Source organism: Silene latifolia, chromosome 7, assembly GCF_048544455.1.
Source record: "Silene latifolia isolate original U9 population chromosome 7, ASM4854445v1, whole genome shotgun sequence".
Classification (NCBI taxonomy): domain Eukaryota; kingdom Viridiplantae; phylum Streptophyta; class Magnoliopsida; order Caryophyllales; family Caryophyllaceae; genus Silene; species Silene latifolia.
Genome location: NC_133532.1, coordinates 3,802,648 through 3,809,699, shown reverse-complemented (window position 1 = coordinate 3,809,699; position 7,052 = coordinate 3,802,648). Strand labels below are relative to the sequence as shown.

At 33.2% G+C, this 7,052-nt stretch overlaps 1 long non-coding RNA gene across 1 annotated transcript; it reads left to right on the top strand.

Annotated features, from left to right (window-relative positions):
* Window positions 1-1,246, top strand: LOC141590823 (uncharacterized). Its single transcript, XR_012520505.1, has 3 exons — window positions 1-148; window positions 660-727; window positions 937-1,246. It is a non-coding gene; the product is annotated as an uncharacterized LOC141590823 (long non-coding RNA).
* The last annotated feature ends 5,806 nt before the right edge of the window (window positions 1,247-7,052 follow it).

Sequence of the window (7,052 nt, the reverse complement as noted above, 5' to 3'; positions counted from 1 at the left end):
GAAAAGGGCGAACCTGCCAATTCCGATTATAAATAGCAGAGATTGTGGGAATATTTGTTTAACCTAATAACTACAGTCATTCTTTAACCTCATTCTTTTGTTGCTGTGAAATCTTTCTGTACAAGAAACTTGACATTGACATCTCCTGGTAATCAATCTCTTTAATCTTTCATTCATGTTCATGTTTGTTTTGTTAAACGGTATTGGATCGACTTAGAAGTCAGTCGTCTACATTACGAGTCAATATTGATTGATTGATTGAGTTTCTAGTTATCTTCTTATCTTATTTAGGATCTAAAATTAATATTTAGAACTCAATCCGAATAATTTACACACGAAATTAACACTCGATACCCGGCATACCCCGTTTAACAATTATTGCTTTGGATCATGTTGATTATTTCTGTTTGTTTGTTTATTTATTTAAATCATTGATTATAATATCAAGTTTTATGCTTTATGTCGTTTCGTTCTTGTTTGTTTTGTTGTTTATCTTTTATGATCTTTGAATCAACGCGATTACTCCCTCCCTCGTAATCATTTGTTTAAATTTGATTTTCTTATAAGTCGTCTACGATTCCGAGTCAAAAATATAATCGAGTTTCATTATAATATAAAGTTTGGTGATTTTATGTTTGTTTATTTTTGCATGTATGCAGCTTACGATGACGTATGCCGACCGAATTGTTGTTTGTTCATTGATATCCTATGCTATGTTCAGGATAGAGTGAGTATCGCCATTTCTCTCATCTTTTGTCTTAAGAAAATTATAAAAATTTAATAAAATTAATTACTAGCTATTATGTGAGAGGTCTGATCTCTCACTAATATTAATGAGAGACCGTTTCTCTTAAGAATTTATATTGTCCATCATTTGTGTTGTGATAGAAGTTGTTGATTCTTTCATCTTTACTATCTGTTGATTGAATTTTACAGCGAATACATTACGATTGTCCGTGACCGCCCCAAGGCTTCCAAAATAAACTCAAAGGAGGAGGAGGAGAAGGAGAAGGGCAGCTTTCGTAATTGGTTCCGCCGTTAAATTATTTGTTATGTAACTCAGTCAGTTAACTTATTATTATGGTGTTTACCCCTGGATTGGATTAAAGAGGTGTTTCATCTTTTTACCGGTTTTAACACTCGAAGTCGGTAATTATGGTCTTTACCCTTGGATTGTATTAAAGGGGTGTTTATATATGTTTAAGTAAGGGTACTTAGTTAAGTGCTCCATGACCAAGTTTTCAAATTTGGCTTTTTCATTCGCAAGAGTCAGAAATTATACGAGTTGAGTAACTAGTTTCCCAAATCAAGTTGTGCATGTCATTCTTTTTCATACTTTAGTTTTATCATTAAAGCACCTTTATATATACACCCTTAACGAACCTCTAGTTTTAGAGGATTGATTATACGATTTGAACTCTTGGTTTATAAACTACTACACGTACATTTATAGTGGAATAGAGAGTCACCACTTCTCTCAAGTGTCAACTCAACTTGTTTAAGGTGTGTTTGGATAGGAGGATTTGAAGGGAAAGAAAGGGGAGGAAAAGGGAGGGATGATAAATCCTTTGTTTGGTTAATAAAATGAAGGTAAAGGAATTTTGAGGGGAAGGAAAATGGATCCCTTTATTTCCCTCCTCTAAGCCAAATTATTTCCTCTCCAACAAAGGCAAGATTTGGAGGGAAAATGATCTCCTCCATTCTCGCTCCCCTTCCCTTCCATCCCTTTCTCTTCCCTCCTTCTCCCTCCCCTTCCTTTCCCTCCACTTTTGCTATCCAAACACACTCTAAAAATTTTGTCGTCTTAAAACGTTTATATCTGTTTTAAATTTAAAACGAGTTAAATATACTGTCTTATATTGTCAAATGAGATAAGCTTTTTATTAGGTTTAATGCATTATGCCTTTTTGTCGTCCCATCTAACTATTTAACGCATATCATAATTAAATTATACTCAATCCTATTCAGCCTATAGTTCCCCTTTCTTTAATATATGTGAGGAGTATTATAATGAAAGAGAAAGTATAGGCTGAATAGGAGGGAGTAATAGATATACCTGTTTTGAACAAGAATTTGTGGACAAGGAGCTCATCGCCGCCGCCTTCTCCAGCTCACATTGCAAACACATATTTTCTTTGGGTTTGCATAAACATAGACATGAATTTATTTTAATAGCGGGAATTCGCAGCTGTTATCTTGAATATGCACTACGTAAAATCTCGAGGTAGGGCATGTTAATCGCGTTATCGAGGTAGCAGCAATATCTTAGGTCATTTACTCAGAAGACACAAGCTAAGAGTTCAAACCAGCAAGAATTCATACTCCCTCCTTTTCTATGGGATGATTCTACATAGTATTTGATTTAATGAGGTTAAATTTTCAAAACTCGGATCATAAATATTTATTGAAAAATATTAAAAACTACGGAGTATAATACTCCGTAATAATAAATAACAATAATTCAAGCTTCCAACTTGAACTTAGTTAGAGTTGCAAGTTGAACTGAAAATTATAATAATAAATACATAGAATTATTATTGAACTGAAAATTATAATAATAAATACATAGAATTATTATCTACTCCGTAGTTTTCTTTTTGGTGTCAAATGAGCCACGAGGGCATTATAATCTAACAGAACGGTTATTTAAACTAAACATCTTCGGTAGAATAATTATCTAGTCTCTTAGACTGCAAATCCATGTTCCACATCGGTGGTGTAAAGATGGATGATCAGTCGCATGCAACATCAACCTTATTGGTTGTGCATGAAAGCATCCTACGAACCGTACCCAAGAAAGAAGCAGAAAAGTAAATCTTCACCGTCCGATAATTACGTCTCTTGACCTTAATCTTATTACCTTTCTTATATACAATACTAACCTTCTGTTTAATTCTACAAAATAGTTTTCTAGCTCTCTTTATAACGTTATTATGAGTATTATTATTATGTACCTCTTCCTCTGACCGCGTAAATGGGTAGGCCGTCCTTACGTATAACTGCCTGAACGACTTAGAATCCGCGACTCTAATTCCATCTTCATAGCAACCAAACATACTTGGTTTCAAAAATCGAGAATTGAATTGATGATTTTTAGTTTGTTGATAGGGAGGGAAACTCTTAGTTGATGATATGTGGGTAGAAGACATTGTTGATGAATTGGTTTGTTATATTATTGATTGAATAATTGGTAATCTTTTATAAGGTGAAGATGTAAAGGACAATTTGTTGAAATCTATATATTTCTAGTGCTTGTAAGTTGTAATGCTTTACTTTTTCGATTATGGTTTTGTATAGGGACACTTGCTTTGGATGGTATCATGGTAGTAAAAGGTATGCACACAATTTTTATTTTTATTTTTCGAAGGATTTATAAAAGCGATTTTGATACAGTGAATTAATAGTCACGTTATATGTAAGAAACATGTTTTTACTATCAAATTTCTTTCATTATGTTGGTAGGATGAAGTCATGAAGTCAGTCCCTGTTAAATTCAACAACGGGCCTGGGCCGCACCCGAACGGAGGAGAAAGAGTCCACAACGTAGGCCCAAGAGGGTTCCACTCTAAAACCAATTGGCAGTAGAGGGAGTAGCCCCTTGCCTTATAAAGTGGTAATTCTTCTCCTCTTTTATCAATGTGGGACAACCCTCACATGTGGGACTTTGGGTTTCTTCACAGTCCCTAATTCCCTATGGTTTATATAATATTGGCTTTGATGTCAATGTGCCCTAACTTATTCATTTAAGTGTTATTGCTAACTTTAGTTTTAATTTTATAGGAATTGTTTGATTTGTGTTAAGTTGAAATGGATGATTTTTGTGGAGAATAAAGATTCAACCCATATGAATTACACATGTAAGAATCTCACATTGAAAAATTAGAGAAATTTGTATTGTGGACTTTGTCTCTTTCGTTTGAGTATGACCCAGGCACGTTATTGAATTTAATTATTTTCCCAAGACAGTATACATACAAACTTCAAAGTCCTCTTTAGAATGGATGCTTGTTTAGTTGTTTGAAAGAAATTGATGTTTTGGTAGAGTTAATGTTTCAATGTTTGCTTTGTTACCATCGACATGTTTGCTTCGTTAACAAATTTCAATTTTTTTGGGTGAAATTTAAGTAAACAAAATAAATCACGAAAAAAAGATCGTCCCAAATACAAGAGATTAGTCCAGTCATTAAGAATGGGCTAACCGCTAACCCCCTAACTAAAAAACATCTTCCAAGGCCTCAAACTCAATACAGTGTAGACAACAAAAGGAAATAACCCTATTTCAGTATTTCCTACCAACAAATCCACTATCTCTCTATCATGTTTCTTCGTTAACAAATTTCATGTCGAATCTAATTATATAATTCTAATAATTTTTCTAAAATTTTATATACAATGAAAAATCAAATACTTATCTTTATAAGACGAATACTTTAATAATCATGGAATGAGTAAATAATAACGATATTTGTTTTTTTCTTTTGTCAAACAAAACGAGCACTTAGTCGCATAACAATAAATGGAAAAGAAATTCGAACCTGAAACCTATTATCCACGATATCTCTGTCTTAACCACTAAATCAAGACATCTTCGGCATTTTTTTATTAGGCAATAAAACTAAATTGATCCTCTAAGGTAAGACCAACGTATCTCATCCTTTCGAATGATAGAGGTAAGTTGAAGCCACCGGCTTTCAAACCACCTCGAAAGGTTTGGACATGAATATCCAATAGAAGCCATAAAGTCAGCAACTTTGTTAGCTTCACGAAAGTAATGTTTAATTATTATTTCATCAAAGAACTGAAGATCTAATTTTACATCCTTTATAATACTAGAAATTTCCAAAGGGATTTGCCAAGTACTACGTATTGAGTTGATAACACATAAATTATCACCTTTTATAATTAACTTCGAGATTCCTAAGTATTTAGCTGCTAAAATGCATTCTTTTAAAGCGATAGCTTCAGCAACAAGAATACTATTAGATCCGCAATTTTTTGCTCCTAGCAAAACGACTTTATCATTATGATCTCTTAAGACATCTTTGGTATGATAACGATATTTGTTTGCACACCAACATTTTTGCAATTTGAAATGGATGGTGTAATGGAAAGCAAAGGACCACATTAAGGGATGGGCTTCCATAATGTCAGTATGGTATAAGGTTCAAATAGGTAGGAAATTGTAGCCCACTTCATTCTGTGTTCATCTTTGTGATCTAAATTCTTCTCTGCCATCTCAGGGTGTTTGGTGCAGATCAAAGACCAGATCGGATTAGGATCATTTGGTCCGGATTGGACCATATTTTATTTAATCCGGCTCATAATTTATCTATTTAATCTACTATGATTTTCGGTATAGTCCTGGACCAAATTAAATGGACCGCGAATCAGATCATGGACCGAACTAATATAAAATAAGAATCTTTAAAACTGTAATATTGATGATTTGAGAGGAATGGTAAGATTAAAAACTAAAGAAAAAAATATATATTAGACTGTTATGTGTCAAATGTGTGTATAATCGACATTTAGAAATTCAATCTTGTGATTACCTGTATATGACGGTATGATATAAGACTAAAATAATTGCTGATAAGATAATAATTAATATAATAATAATTTCTAGATAAAGTAATATTTTAATTACATCTACTCGCTTAAATATAGAAAAATAGTAAATTATCGAAATTACAGTGACGGGTCATTTGGTTCACTTGCTAGGAATATAAAGGAATAGAATGAGAATCCATAGAATTATAGGGTTTCAATTCCATACCTTTTGAAACTTGTTTGGTTCATTTGAATTTGAATAATAAACATAAAGGAACGGAGTTTGAATCCAAAGGGATGAGGTGAGAATGAGATTCTAAGTGGTTGAAATGAAGTTAGAATCTTTTAGTTATCTAATTCCGTTACAAAACACTTCAATCAAACATTCAAATTGATTATGATGCCAACCAAACACCCCCTCAAACAATCTCACCGTCACCCGATACCTTTGAAGGTGGACCAATTCACACTGGATGAATAGTACAATAGTTTGTAGAATTCGTGTGTTAGGCCATGTTTTTTTTGGTTTAATTTCAGCTCACTTTGGTTCAGTTAAACTCAACTATTTCAACTCTATTCATCTCAGCAAATTTTGATCCGGTTTAACTATATTCGTCTCATTTCAGTTCAGTTCACTTCAACTCAATTAGTTCAATTGAGCTCTATTAATCTCAAAATAACAAGATCTTATAAAATGCTTGGTAATATATTATATGTAGTTTGCCCTTATCTTAACGGTAAAACTCGTTCTATTCTCCTAATTAAAAGAACAACTTGATAATATACAACAATCAGTTTTACCCTTTAACTACACGCTTCATGAAGTTGAAGGCCACATCAATTGATCAAAATTGTTGAGAAGAACGAGTCTTCCACATGACTATTACTAACTCCAAGAGATAACCTAAAATTGGGATCATCTTTATAAAATGGCAAATTCTCATTTGTATCCGTCACAAACTTGTGACGGGTACCGTTTCCTCTCACAAAATGCCCATTGAGAGGTGAGTGGGAAGCACATGGGGGTGCCCCACCTTGTCCCTCTCCCTTTTTTGTGAGAGGTCACAAGCTTGTGACGGGATTAGCCCGTCACAAGCAAGACTAGCTGTTATAAAATATCAAACTTATTTACTTAATTATGTTATTCCCATTTACCAAAAGGCTAGCACGAGTTTGGTGCGAAAATTTCCTAAATTATCTCTTGAAAGAAGAAGAATTAGTACTGTAATAAGTAGTAATTTTCATCCAATTCTTTGGTTGTACATCTTCAACCAGTATTAACTCGATTGATAATAAGCTAAAATCGTTGCATAATGCAATAACAATAAAGACACAATAAGAGCTTTATCTCGCATTTCAAATAAGTTAACGTCAACAAATAGTACGGAGTATTGGTTTTCACTCCAACCTCTCACATTCAACCGTATCTCTAAAGTTTTTGTGTTATACGGAATATTATTAATCTGTAACGTTGTTAATTGAAAATTTGGATGATTAATCAA